At 42.5% G+C, this 15,477-nt stretch overlaps 1 protein-coding gene across 3 annotated transcripts in view; it reads left to right on the top strand.

Moving 5' to 3' along the window:
- pitpnm2 (phosphatidylinositol transfer protein, membrane-associated 2) overlaps positions 1–15,477 on the top strand; it is a 314,925-nt gene that overhangs the window by 39,825 nt on the left and 259,623 nt on the right. The window contains exon 1 of one of the 3 annotated variants that reach the window (XM_078554572.1): positions 11,039–11,349. The exons of the other annotated variants lie outside the window; for them this stretch is intronic. The gene's annotated coding sequence lies outside the window, so the exon portion shown is untranslated. Of the gene's footprint in view, positions 1–11,038; positions 11,350–15,477 lie in introns of those variants that run through there. 3 annotated transcript variants of the gene reach the window in all.

The following is a 15,477-nucleotide window of genomic DNA, read 5'->3' as shown; positions in this document are numbered from 1 at the left end:
AATCGGAAGAATGCAGAAATCTGAATGTTGTAGGCTGGAGGAGGTTACGGAGATAGGGAATGGCAAAGCCATGGGGGATTTGAAAACCAGTATGAGAATTTTGAACTGATATTGCCTAACCAGGAACCAGTGCAGGTCAGTGAGCACAAATATGATAGGTGAACAGAACTTGGCTGTCCATATCCAAACTCTCACCAGGTTTTGGATAAGCTCAAGTTTATGGCATTGGTAAGATGGGAGACTGCCAGGACAATGTAAGAATAGTCAAATCTAGAGGTAGTAAAGACATGATTGAGGGTTTCAGCAGCAGCTGAGTTCAGGCGGGGAGGGGAATAGTCAGGTGACATTGTAGAGGTAGAATTAGGCAGTCTTAGCGTTGACAGGGCCCTCAACCGTGTCCGGCCCATATCCCGCGCATCCTCCCTCACGCCTTCTCCTCCTTCCCAGAAACATGATAGGGTCCCCCTTGTCCTCACTTATCACCCCACCAGCCTCCGCATTCAAAGGATCATCCTCCGCCATTTCCGCCAACTCCAGCATGATGCCACCACCAAACACATCTTCCCTTCACCCCTCCTGACGGCATTCCGTAGGGATCGTTCCCTCCGGGACACCCTGGTCCACTCCTCCATCACCCCCTACTCCTCAACCCCCACTTATGGCACCTCCCCATGCCCACGCAGAAGATGCAACACCTGCCCCTTCACTTCCTCTCTCCTCACCGTCCAAGGGCCCAAACACTCCTTTCAAGTGAAGCAGCATTTCACTTGCATTTCCCCTAACTTAGTCTACTGCATTCGTTGCTCCCAATGCGGTCTCCTCTACATTGGAGAGACCAAACGCAAACTGGGCGACCGTTTTGCGGAACACCTGTGGTCTGTCCGCAAGAAAGACCCAAACCTCCCTGTCGCTTGCCATTTTAACACTCCACCCTGTTCTCTTGCCCACATGTCTGTCCTTGGCTTGCTGCATTGTTCCAGTGAAGCCCAACGCAAACTGGAGGAACAGCACCTCATCTTCCGACTAGGCACTTTACAGCCTTCCGGGCTGAATATTGAATTCAACAACTTTAGATCTTAAACTCCCCCTCCCCCCATCCCCACCCCGTTTCTTCCCCCCCCCCCACTTTTTTTTTCAATAATTTATATAGATTCTTCTTTCCCCACCTATTTCCATTATTTTTAAATCTAAAACTAAAACCTTGTTAGTCTGTCCACCCCACCCCCACTAGAGCTGTACTTTGAATATCCTGTCTTCCATTCTTAATTAGCACTTTTCTCAGACAAATATCACCACCTTCAACACCTCTTTGACCCTTTTGTCTGTGACATCTTTTGATTATCTGCTCATCTCCACAATCACCACACCCTCAATGTCTCTCTCCCCCCCCGCCCCCCACCCACCTTAAACCAATTTATATTTCTCCCTTCTTCTAACTATGCTTCAGTTCTGCCGAAGGGCCGTGAAGGCTCGAAACGTTAACTGATTTCTTCTCCGCCGATGCTGCCAGACCTGCTGAGTTTTTCCAGGTAATTCTGTTTTTGTTTTGGATTTCCAGCATCCGCAGTAGCTTTTAGCTTTTTGTTTTTATTTTAGTCTTAGCGATGGAGTTGATGTGTGATCGGAAGCTCATCTTGGAGTCAGATATGACATCAGTGTTCCAAATGGTCTGGCTCAGCCTCAGACAGGGAGAAGGATAGACTCAGAGGTTCAGGAATGGACTTTGGTTCCCACTAACAAAAAGACGATGTCTTCAGTCTTCTGCTCATCAGTATTAGATGTTGCGTTACATAATGAAGCAGTTCCATTCCACATACTGGCTTGAAAATCATTTAACTCGTATAAAATTTATAACTCTGAGCCTGTCCATCCATTAAAACTGCATAAGGCAGATATTTAGTGACCTGAATTTCAGCAGAAGGCGGTTGGCTAATTACCTTTCCTTCCTTCCTCTCCTGCACTCTGTGACTAATAATACATATATATAGGGGCAGTGATATATATTTGACCTGAACACTCTTGTTTCCGCCAGCACAGAATTTAACAGATACCACCTCACTGATCATTGTGGGAGTGTTGTCAGCAGGGCTGTATTGCATGCTTCCTAGTGGCCAGATCAGTTATGATATTGGTGGAAGACTGCAGCAGGTTGGTTAATCATTCTAAGGTACTGGATCTCTAGGGTTAAAGGAGACCAGCCAGAGGACAGTTGTAAGGGGATGCGCCCTGAAAACACAAAATGTGTGGATTCACATTTCTCTAGAAGCGAGAAGTCTGAAGGGTGACCTGATTAAAAAATCTTTAAAATTATGAAAGTGTTTGATAACGTAGACATAGAGAAGATGTTTCCACTTGTGGGGGAATCCAAAACTGGTGGTCATAAATATAAAGTAGTGATTAATAAATCCAATGGATAATTCAGGTAAACTCCTTTACCCAAAGATTGATGAGAATGTGAAACTCGTTACCATAAGGAATGGTTGAGAGGAGTTGATCTCAGAGCAGAGAAGGTTGAGAGGAGGTTTGATAAAGGTGTTCAAAATTATGAATGGTTTTGATGGAGTAAACAAAGAGAAATTGTTTCCTGTGGCAGGAGGATCGGTAACCAGAGGACACAGACTTAAGGTAACTGGCAAAAGAACCAGAGGTGACATGAGGAAGCTGTTTTTTGCACAAGTAGTTATTGTGATCTGGAACACTGCCTGAAAGAGTGGTGGATGAGATTCAATAGTAACTTTCAAAAGAGAATTGAATAAATATTTGAAGGGAAAAATATTACAGGGTTATGGGGAAAGAGCAGAGAAGTAGGACTAATTGGATAGCAGTATTAAGAAGCTAGCACAGTCATGATGGGCTGAATAACCTCCTCTGTGCTGTATCATTCTATGATTCCATGGATAGCATAGATGCATTTAAGGGGAAGCTAAATATGTAGATGATTAAGAAAGGGATGGGGTTAGTTGAGATGGGGTGGGAGGAGGCTCATGTGGAACAGTTAGGTTGAACAACTCATTTGCTGTAAAATTCTATGTAATACTTCAGGAGAATCCAAATTTCCGATTAATCGCCATTGATGAGCTCAGTCATTCCAAATAATGGCTAGCACTTTGGTAATTCAGTATTTTTTAGATTTATCCTCCTATATGTTTTGAAGGGTTGAGAACAGCTTTTCAATCATGTCTGCTTCAATATGGAAATACACCTTCCTGCACACTTCCCTCTCTGACATTGACACTACAGTCTCCTACTCTAATACTCTCCCAGAACATTAAACTTGTGGAATAATCCATACCTCCTCCTCCTTGAAATCCAGGCCATTTAATGTGGCTGCTGGAGGGTCCTGTGATGTAGTGGTCAAGTGACTGAGCAAGTAATCCAAAGCCTGGGCATGATGGGTTGAGAATGTGAAATTTAGATTGCAAAAAAAAAAATCAGGAAATTAAAAAGATGGTCTCAATAAAACTGATCCTGAAGCTGTTGATTTTCCATAAAAACCCAACTCTTTCGGAAAGGAAACCTGCTATCCTTACCTGACTGGGCCTACACTCTAAACTTTCTCTGCTCTGAGACCAACTTGTCTCATCCACTCCCTGTGGTAACAAGTTTCACATTCTCATAGTCTCTGGGTAAAGAAATTTCTCCTGAATTATCTATGATTTCAGTCGACAACCAACTTGGGTGTCCCTTGATTGCTCTCAGAAGTGAAACAGAGTTACTCAGTTGTATTAAGCCCCAAGAAAGATCTTCTCTTTTCCTCTTGCTCTTTGTGTCTTGCACTATGCGCTTGAGCCATGCATAAATCTGTAAATAATCCAGATATGCAGCAGTGCTTTTTGTGTGACGTGTATAATAGCTAGCTTGTAGAATCACAGAATAGTTACAACGCAGAAAGACACCATTCAGTTTGTTGTGTCTGGGCCGGTTCTCATATGAACATACGAACAAGGAGCAGGAGTAGGCCATTTGGCCCCTCGAGCCTGCTCTACCATTTAATAAGATCATGGCTGATCTGATAGTAACCTCAAATCTGCATCCCACCCAACTCCGACAACCCGTCACCCCCTTGTTTACCAAGAATCTATCCCCCTCTGCCTTAAAACTATTCCAAGACTCTCTTCCTGAAAAGGTGGTGGAAGCAGAGTCCCAAAGACTCAAGACCCTCTGAGAGAAAATTTTTTGCCTCACCTCCATTTTAAATGGATGACTCCTTTTTTTAAAAAAGTGACCCTTAGTTCTAGATTCTCCCACAAGAGGAAACATCGTCTCCACATCTACCCTGTCAAGCCCCCTCAGGATCTTATATATTTCAATCAAGTCGCCTCTTACTCTTCTAAACTCCAGCGGATACAAGCCCAACTTGTGTCAAACCTTACCTCACAAGACGACCCACCCATTCCAGGTATTAGTCTGGTAAACCTTCTCTGAACGGTTCCAATGCATTTCCATCCTTCCTTAAATAAGGTGACCAATACTGTACACAGTACTCCAGATGTGGCCTCACTAGTGCTCTGTATAACTGGAACATAACCTCCCTACTTTTATATTCAATTCCCCTCAATAAATGATAACATTCTATTAGATTTCCTAATTACCTGCTGTACCTGCATACTAGCCTTTTGTGATTCGTGCACTAAGACACCCAGATCCCTCTGAATCTCAGAGCTCTGCAATCTCTCACCATTTCGATAATAAGCCTCTCTTTTATTCTTCCTGCCAAAATGGACAATTTCACATTTTCCCACATTATACTCCATTTGCCAGATCTTTTCCCACTCACTTAACCTATCTATATCTTTTTGTAGCCTCATTATGTCCTCTTCACAAATTACTTTCCTACCTTTGTGTCATCAGCAAATTTGGCAGCCATCCTTCGTTCAAGTCATTTATGCAAATTGTGAACAGTTGAGGTACCAGCATTGATATCGGTGGTATACCACTCATTACATCTTGCCAACCTAAAAAAGACCCTTTTATGCCTACTTTCCGCTTGTTAGCCAGCCAATCTTCTATCTATGCTTTATAACCTTTATCAAATGCCTTCTGGAAATCTAAGTAAGGTACATCCACTGGCTCATCTTTATCCACAACACATGTTACTTCCTCAAAGAACTCCAATAAGTTGGTTAAACATGATTTCTCTTTCACAAAGCCATGTTGAATCTGCCTGATTACCTTGAACTTATCCAAGTGCCCTGTTACAGCTTCTTTAACTATAGCTTCTGACATTTCCCTATGACAGATGTTAAGCTAACTGGCCTGTAGTTTCCTGCTTTCTGTCTCCCTCCCTTTTTGAATAATGGAGTTACATTTGCTGTCTTCCAATCTAATGGAATCTTTCCTGAATCTAGGGAGTTTTGGAAAATTAAAACTAATGCATCAACTATCTCACCAGTCACTTCTTCTAAGGCCCTAGGATGAAGCCCGTCAGGACCCGGGCACTTGTCAGCCCACAGCTCCAACAATTTACTCAGTACCACTTACTTCTCTGGTGATTGTAATTTTCCTGAGTCCCTCCCTCCCTTCCATTTCCTGATTTATAGCTGCTTCTGGGATGTTAATTGTATCTTGTATAGTGAAGACTGATGCAAAATACCTGTTCAATTCATCTGCCATTTCCATTATCAATTCTCCAGACTCACTCTCTATAGGACCTACGTTCACTTTGTTAATTCATTTCTTTTTAAAATATTTATAGAAACTCTTCCTGTCTGTTTTTATATTTCTGGCTAGCTTTCTCTCGTACTCTAATTTTTCCCTCCTTATTAATCTTTTAGTCATCCTTTGCTGTTCCTTATGTTCTATCCAATCTTTTCACCTACCTATCGTTGCACAATTATATGCTTTTTCTTTAAGTTTGATACTATCTTTAACTTTTCTAGTTAACCATGGATGGTGTTTCCGATCCTTGGACTTTTTCTTACTCCTTGGAATGTATCTATTTTGTGTATTCTGAAATATCCCCTTAAATATTTGCCACTGCATCTCTATTGACCTATCCCTTAACCTAATTTTCCAATTCACTTTAGCCAACTCTGCTTTCATGCCCTTGTAATTGCCCTTTTTTAAGTTTAAAAACGTAGTTTCGGACCCATTCCTCTCTCTCTCAAACTGAATGTAAAATTCAAGCATATTATAGTCGTTGCTACCTAAGGGTGCCTTCACAAGGGGTCATTAATTAATCCCATCTTGTTGCACAATACCAGGTCTAGTATAGCCTGTTGGTGCCTGAACATGCTGTTCTAAGAAACTATCCTGGAAACATTCTATGAACTCCTTATCTGGGCTACCTTTGCCTATCTGACTTTTCAGTCCATACATAGATTAAAATCTCTCATGATTATCACTGTGCCTTTCTGACAAGCTCACTTTATTTCCTCCTTTATGCTCCATTCTACCATGTGGTTACTTTTATGGGACCTGTAGATGACTCCACCAAGAGACTTCTTGCCTTTACCATTTCTCATCTCTACCCAAACTGTTTCCACATCCTGGTTTCCTGAACTTAGGTCATCCCTCTCTATTGTGCTAATACCATCACTAACCAATAGGCCCACCCCTTCACCTTTCCCTTCCTTCCTGTCCTACCTAAATGTCCTATACCCTTTAATATTCAGGTCCCAATCCATGCCCTCCTGCAGCCGTGTCTCTGTAATGGCTATCAAATCATACTTATTTCTTTCTATGTGCACTCTCAGTTCATTTAGTTTTATCCCTTTACTCTTTTTATAACCTCTAGTCTCCACTGTTGATTTACTGTTAGATTTGTGTACTCTGTCCCTTCCTGTCATAGTCTGTTTTTCATTTCCTGTAATTATACCTTTCTCTTTTGCCTTGTCTATACTCTTTGGTTTACCACATCTTCCCAAATTTGTACCCTTGCCCCCACTGCTTAGTTTAAAACCCTCTCTACTTCCTTCGTTATGCGGCCCGCAAGAACACCAGTCCCAGCACGGTTCAAGTGTCGACCGTCCCAATGGTACAGATCCCACTTTCCCCAGTATTGGTGCCTGTGCCCCATGAACCAGGCTTTGAGCCACACATTCATCTCCCTAATCTGTCCAATGCCAATTTGCACGTGGCTCAGGTAATAATACAGAGATTATGACCTTTGAGGTTCTGCTTCTTAATTTGGTGCCAAGCTCCTCATTCTGGCTATGCAAAACCACCACCTTTGTCCTGCTTGTTGTTGGTACCAACATGGACCTCGATGACTGGGTCCTTCCCCTCCCACTGCAAGTTCCTCTCCAGCCCCAAGCAGATGTCCCAAACCCTGGCACTGGGCAGCTGTCTGGACTTTCGATTTTTGCTGCAGAGAGCGGTGTCAATCCCTCTGACTATACTGTCTCCTACTATCACTATATTTCTTGTAACTATCGCCACTTGAATGGCTTCCTGTACCATGGTGCCATGGCCAGTTAGCTCATCCACTCCGAAACCCACACTCGCATCCAAACAAGCAGAAAAATCCTCAAACCTGTTGGACAATTGCAAGGGCTGAAACTCCTGCCCTCTGGGTCCTCTTACCTGCCTCACTTGCAGTCACACCCCCCTTTCCCTGACCACTGACCAAATCAGAAGACATCCTAAGGGGTGTGACTGCCTCCTGGAATATCGTGTCCACGTAACCTTCCCCCTCCTTGATATGCCGCAGTGTCTGCAGCTCGGCCTCCAGCTCAATAACTCAGAGCCAAAGTTCCTGCAGCTTCAAGCACTTACTGCAGATGTGTTTACCCTGGATCACACCAGTGTCCAGAAGCTCCTGCATCCTGCAGTTTCAGCACATCACCTGCCCTGCCATCTCTAATATGTGTTAATTAATTGCTAATTAATTATAATTAATAATGCTTACATTTCCCAATAGGTTTTGGCACTGCCAGTAAACTTTACAATACTGATAAAACAATACAGTACTTATAATACTGATAATACTAGTTACTGGCTCACCTGCTCCTTCTCCTGCACCAAAGTGGAAATCAAATACTGGAGGCTGAAAAAGAGTAGAAGAGAAAAAAAGGCACCTCCTCACCACCCTTCACCAAACTCCCCACTCAGCACACTTTACTTCTTGCAGTAAACCTTACCTAAAGCAACTCACCTAGTCCCACACTCCTGCCTTTCCCCCATAGCCCTGCAAATGTTTTTGCTTCAGATAATTATCCAATTCTCTTGAAGGCCATGATCAAATTTGCCTCCACTGCAATCTCAGGCAAAGCATTCCGGATCTTAACCACTCGTTGCGTAAAAATGTTTTTCCTCGTGTCACTATTTCTTCTTTTGCCAATCACCTTAAATCGGTGTCCTCTGGTTCTCGATCCTTCTACCAATGGGAACAGTTTCTCCCTATCTACTCTGTCCAGACCACTCGTGATTTTGAAAACCTCTATCAAATCTCCTTTTAAGCTTATCTAAGAAGAACGGTGCCAGATTCCCCAATCTATCCATGTAGCTGAAGTTCCTTATCCCTGGAACCATTCTCGTGAATATTTTCTGTATTCTCTCTAAAGTTTTCACATCCTTCCTAAAGTGTGGTGCCCAGAACTGGATGCAAAACTCTAGTTGAGGCTGAACCAGGGATTTATACAGGCTTATTATAACTACTTGCTTCTGTACCCTCTGCCCCTATTTATAAAGCCCAGATTCCATATGCTTTGTTAATCACTTTTGCAACCTGTCCTATCAACTTCAATGATTTATGGACATATATAAGGTCCCTCTGCTCCTGCATCCCCAAACTCCAGGAGTTTGTGGTAAAAGTTTTAAATTGTTTGAGTGCTATGCTGTGGTTCATTTCCGGTGATATTTTCACCATTCTTGTTGCTTTTCTTTCTTTCATGGAATGCAAGTGTCGCTGGGAAGACCAGCATTTGTTGCCCATCCCTTATTGCCCTTTAGAAGGTGGTGGTGAACCACCGCAGTCCATTTGGTTAGGTGTACCCAATGTGCTGTTAGGAAGGAAGTTCCAGGTGTTTGGTCCAGCGACAGTGAAGGAACATCAATATAGTTCTAAGTCAGGATGTTTTGTGGTTTGGAGGGAAACCTGCAGGCGGTGGTGTCCCCATGCATCTGTTGCCTTTGTTGTGCTTGGTGGTTGTCTCTGAGGAGTTGCAACTGTGCGACTATCCCCACTTCTGACTTTACGATGGAGGGAAGGTCATTGATGAAGCAGCTGAAGATGGTTGGGCCTAGGACACTACCCTGAGGAACTCCTGCAATGATGTCCTTGGGCTGAGATGATTGACCTTCAGTAACCACAATCATCTTCCTTTGTGCTAGGTATGACTCCAACCAGTGGAATATTTGTCCCATGATTTCCATTGACTTCAGTTTTGTCAGTGCTCCTTGATGCCACACAAGGTCAAATGCTGTCTTGATGTAAGGGCAGTCACTCTCGTCTCAGCTTCTGATTTCAGCTCTTCTGCCAATGTTTAAACCAAGGCTGTAATGAGGTCAGGAGCTGAGTGGCCCTGGCTGAACATCAGTGAGCAGGTTATTGCTGAGTAAGTGACACTTGATAGCACTGTTAGCGACACCTTCCATCATTTGGCTGGTGATTGAGAGTAGACTGATGGCACAGCAATTGGCTGGATTGGATTTACTGGGTAATTTTCCACATTGTCAGGTAGATGCCAGTGTCCTACTGGAACAGCTTGGCTAGGGGCATGGCTACTTCTGGAGCACAAGCCTTCAGTACTACAGCCGAGATGTTTGTCAGGGCCTGTAGCCTTTGCTGTACCAGTGCCTTCTGCCGTTTCTTGATATCATATGGAGTGAATCAATTTGGCTGAAGACTGGCATCTGTGATGTTGGAGACCTCAGGAGGAAGCCGAGATGGATCATCCACTGCTTTCAGTTATCTAGTTGTATAGTGTTTAATGTGAGTTCTTACCATTGCACTGTTTTATAATATTTCATGACATTTTTTGCTTTTATGTGTAGTCTTTTAATTCTTCCCACACATTCTATGACACTGAGTTGTAGGGTCTTAATGAAGTCTTTATAGTCTTAAGTAGGTTAACCGTATGTATTTTTTAACTCAAGAACTATATACATATATACAGAAAAGGGTTCAGGCTAGGAGCTGTCTCCATGTTTGCTTGTACACACGGCCCTGTCCAACACTAGACTGATCCCGAGGTGTGGGTCATGTGTTCTCTTACATTACTGTGTTCTGTACTGTACTCAATCCCACGTTAACCCTATATGTGCCTGACTCTTATACTACAGTGTGTTAGCTGAGTAGCTTTAAGGATGTGAAGATGAGAGCAGACAACTAACTAGCTGCTATAATGAACTGCTGTTGTTTTTTCTTATTGTGAGAAGCTCCAACATTTTAAAGCAACGATAAGCGCCCACTGCAAATAGTTTCAATTGTTTTTGAAAAGGTAAGTATTTAAACCTGCTGATGATAAGACCACATCTGAGTTGCTAAGCAACGGAGACGGTCAGTGGAGGCTGTACATTCCTTTTATTTTGAGTTTGGCTTTAGGTGCCAGTCTTTGTGGTTTGAGACTTGCATATTACGCAAGAAGCAGTCACTCATGATTGGACCAGGTGCTGTATATGATTTAATGGCAAAACAACGAATTAGATGTTCATTGGAGGGGAACAAAACTGGACCTGGGGCAAAAACTAGTGTTGCTGTTTGAGGCTGAAAGTACTGGCTGAATAATTTTAGATCAGGTTGATGCATATATGTGATACTTAAAAGCTTCTGTTCACAAACCAGTTGTCTGCTGATGGAGGTGAAATTTGATCACAGTTGAGAAAAGAATCTGTGTCCTTGCATAGTAAATCAGTCCATTAAATAAACTGGCTTTATTATTCAGCCTGTAATTTAATGTTGTTCTTCCACTTTAAAATGAAGAATGCAATTGTTGGCTATAATAAAAGCTTTTAACTAAAATGCATCGTTGTATGAGGAGGCGGAGCCTTTTCATTTTAAATAGCTGCGTACCTTGTTGATTGGCTTTGCATACAGATCACGGGCGCAGTCACTACTCCCGAGCTGAGGGAAGCTCCTGGTTGCAGTGAGATGTGTGGTGTTGCTGATTGGCCATTATTGCCTTATACTGGCATAAAGTGTCGCTTCTCCAGGCCTCTGATCAGCTCCTTTCTCCATGGCAACTTAAGCTGATGGTTCCAGCAGGGAAGAGAATCAGTATTCTTTCTGAAGGTGCCATTCCAGTTGAAGTGACATGCTTGCATGATTAAATCCCACTGGTCTGCTGTATGTAAATGAAGGGTAATGGTGAGCTCACAGCCAGGGGATGTAAAATGGGAAGCACTTCCAGTTCCATAAGGAATCCATGAAGATGTTTGAGTAACCGAGGCTTCAAATGTGTTAAAAAGGTAATTCATTTACGCTGCTACAGTAGAATATATTAGCGCTGGAGTGAAGTGAAGTATTTTACGGTAATGAACAGGGTAGCCGATCTCTCTTACAACGCGTTATGTCGATAAATGAAAATTTAAAATAACTTGGTCACGCTAGAGGCGATGAGGTACATATCGTGAACCATACTTAACTCAGGCATTGTACTGCTTATGCAATCATTACCAATAAAATTAATTGAGAATCTGATGCATTCATGCTAGAGGAGAAACTGAAGTTTGAGCAAATGTTTCGACTGTTGTGGCAACCCTCCTGAACTGAAATCTAGCGATCCATGAAGCAAGTAATATAATTTAACTGATACAAAAAGACCCTTCAGTTTTAACCTAGTAACGATGACTTGTGAGCTTTGGTCTGTGCTTGTGGCTTCTCCTTTACAAACTGGCAGAGCAATGCTCGTGTTCCTCAGAGAATAACGCTATCAAGGAGGAGCTGTAAGATTCCTTGGGCAATTTCATTCAAGACTTTTCCTTTTGCAAAAGGTTATGTTCGGTGACATTACGAGTATTGTAAATTGTCTAATGGTGAGTTGGCAGTGTACTAGTATTTACATCTATTAACCCTTTGCTGTTTGGCATTTATGTGCTGGCATGCATTTTCCTCTCAGTGCTTACTGCTCATTTCTATCCCACTTTTGTTTATTTTCTTCATTTAATTTCTAACTAAATTGTAATACCCAAGACCACATTTCCCTTTGTCTGTTTATATTTTATTTACTACTGTCTAACAGTCTCCAGTTGACCGCCATGTGCTTAGTTTGTTCTGCTCTATTTTGTATAGAGGAAAGGAGACAGATATGAAGATCAAACGTTTGTCATTCATTTCACAAACTGTAAAACGCATGCAGTTTTTAACAAATTCCTCTGAAATAACAAATTAATAACTTGAATTGAGCTTTTTTTTCTTATCCTTTGACTGAGGTGTTAAATCAAGATCATGTCTGCTCTCTCAGGTGGAAGTAAAAAAAAAAAATCCCATGGCATTATTTTGAAGACAAGCAGGGAAGTTTAGTCCTGTGTCTTGGTCAATATTTATCCCTCATTCAGATCACTAAAACAAACTACCTGGTCATTACCACTGTTACTGTTTGTGGGAGCTTGTTGTGCACAAATTGGCTGCGATGTTTTACATTACAACAGTGTCTACACTTCAAAGTGCTTCATTGGCTGCGAAGTGCTTTGGGACATCCTGTGTTCGCGAAGGGCACTATATAAATGTTAAGTATTTCTTTTAGAGAAAGGCTTAATTATTGTGCTATAATTAGTATTTGCATAAAGTGCATGGCTAATGTATAATTAGCTAAGTGTACTTGCTTTGTTTAATTCTTGGAGTACAAATGCACCAAACACTAGAAGCTGTACCACAGATTAGCAAGGCCATAAAAAAAGTAAACCAAATACTCGGGCTTTATTTCAAGAGGGATAGAATTGAGAAGTAGGGAAGTTATGCTAAACCTGTACTGAAACTTGATTAGATTACTAAGAGTACTGTGCGCAGTTCTGGTTGCCGTATTATAAAAAGGATTTAGAGGCACGAGTGGGTGCAGAGAAGATTTGCAAGGATGATACCAGAAATGCATGGGTATACGTACCAGGAAAGCATGAAAAGGCTGGATCTCTGTCTCTTGAAAAGAAAAGACTAAGGTGTGGCATATTCAAAATCTTTAAAATTATAAAAATTTTAGATAGTGATACAGAGAGCATAGCCAGAGGCCATCAATATTTGATAGTCATCAAGAAATCCAATAGGGAATTCAGAAGAAACTTCTTTACCCAAAGAGTGGTGAGAATGTCAAACTTGTTAGCAAAGGGAGTGATTGAAGTGAATAATGTAGATGCATTTAAGGGGAAGCTGGACAAGCTTTTTTTTAACATTTTCACAGGATGTGGGTGTTGTTGGCTAGGCCAGCATTTGTTGCCCATCCCTAATTGCCGTTAAGATGGTGGCGAGCTGCCTTCTTGAACCGCTGCAGCCCATGTGGTATAGGTACATCCACAGTACTGTCAGGCAGGGAGTTCTAGGATTTTGATCCAGGGACAGTGAAGAAACAGTGATGTAGTTCCAAGTCAGAATGGTGTGTGGTTTGGAGGGGAATTGGTGGTGGTGTTTCCAAGCATCTGGTGCCCTTGTCCTTCTAGGTGGTAGAAGTTGCAGGTCTGGATGGTACTGTCGAAGGAACCTTGGTGAGTTGATGCACTGCATCGTGTACAAGAGAGCAGGCATGATCTTGATTTAACACATGCCAATGTGTGCCGGTGATGAAGGGAGCGAATTAAGGTGGTGCATAAGGTGCCAATCAAGCGGGCTGCTTTGTCTTGAATTGTATTGGGCTTCTTGAATGTTGTTGGAGCTACACTTATCCAGGTAAGTGGGGAGTATTCCATCACACTCTACTTGTGCCTTGTAGATGGTGGACAAGCTTTGGGGGGGTCAGGAGGTGAGTTACTTGCTGCAGAATTCCCAGCCTCTGACCTGCTCTTGTAGCCACAGTATTTATATGGCTAGTCCAGTTCTGTTTCTGGCCAACGGTAACTCCCAGGATGTTGATAGTGGGAGATTCAATGATGGTAATGCTGTTGAATGTTATGGGGAAATGGTTAGATTTTCTTTTGTTGGAGATTTCCTGGGATTTGTGTGGCATGAATATTACTTGCCACTTATCGGGCCAAACCCGAATGTTGTCCAGGCCTTGCTGCACATGAACATGGACTGCTTCAGTATCTGAGGAGTCATGAATGGTATTGAACGTTTTGTAATCATCAGCAAACATCCCAACTTCTGACCTTATGATGGAGGAAAGGTCATTGATGAAGCAGTTGAAGATAGTTGGACACTACCCTAAGGAACTCCTGCAGTGATGTCCTTGATTGACCTCCAACAACCACAACCATCTTAATTTGTGCTAGGTATGACTCCAACCAGTGGAATGTTTGTCCCATGATTCCCATTGACTCCAGTTTTGCTAGGGCTCCTTGATGCACACTCGGTCAAATGCTGCTTTGATGTCAAGGGCAGTCATTCGCACCTTACCTCTGGAGTTCAGCTCTTTTGTCCATGTTTGGAGCAAAACCGTAATGAGGTCAGGAACTGGCGGAACCCAAACTGAGCATCAGTGACCAGATTATTGCTGTGTAAGTGCCACTTGTTAGCACAGTCGATGACACCTTCCATCACCTGCTGATGATCAAAAGTAGACTGATGGGGTGGTAATTGGCTGGATTAGATTTGTCTTGCTTTTTGTGAACAGGACATACCTGGACAATTTTCTACGTTGTCAGGTAGATGCCAGTGTTGTAGCTGCACTGAAACAGCTTGGCTAGGGGTGCAGCTAGTTCTGGAGGACAAGTCTTCAGTACAACTGCAGGAATGTTGGCAGAGTCTATAGTCTTTGTAGTACCCTGCGCTTTCTGTTAGACACAACAGGTGCTTGTTGTGGAAGAGTGAGTCCAAAGTTAGTCTTTTACCTCATGCTGGTTTATTCTCAAGAGAGCTCTTCACTGTCGCAGACTCTCCTTGTCCCTTCCACCCTGGAGTATTACAGCTGTACCCATTTATAATTATTTTGATACCATTTTTATAACTCTTTTGATCTGTACCCACTTATAGGTGAGCCAATGGCCCATCATCTGATTTGACGAGGCATTGTCTTAACAATGTAATTGCTATACAATGTAATTGCTAGTCAACAAAAAGATTGTTATTAGATCTTGACAATGTAATTAATGATACATTGACACCTTCAACCATTCCTTGTTATCACATGAAGTGAATCGATTTGGCTGAAGACTGGCATCTGTGATGCTGGGTCCTCAGGAGGAGGCAGAGATGATTCATCCACTTGGTACATCTGGCTGAAGATGATTACAAATGCTTCAGCCTTGTCATTTGTGCTGATGTGCTGGGCATCCTCATTATTAAAGATGGGGATATTTCTGGAGCCTCCTCCTCCTGTTAGTTGTTTGATTGTTCACCACCATTCATGACAGTGTGGCTGGACTGCAGAGATTAGATCTGTTGGTTGAGGAGCTGCTTAGCTCAGCCTTTTGCATGCTGCTTCTGCTGTTTGGCATGCAAGTAGTCCTGTG

Source organism: Cetorhinus maximus, chromosome 12, assembly GCF_964194155.1.
Source record: "Cetorhinus maximus chromosome 12, sCetMax3.hap1.1, whole genome shotgun sequence".
Classification (NCBI taxonomy): Eukaryota; Metazoa; Chordata; class Chondrichthyes; order Lamniformes; family Cetorhinidae; genus Cetorhinus; species Cetorhinus maximus.
This window is presented reverse-complemented; position numbering and strand designations above follow the sequence as displayed.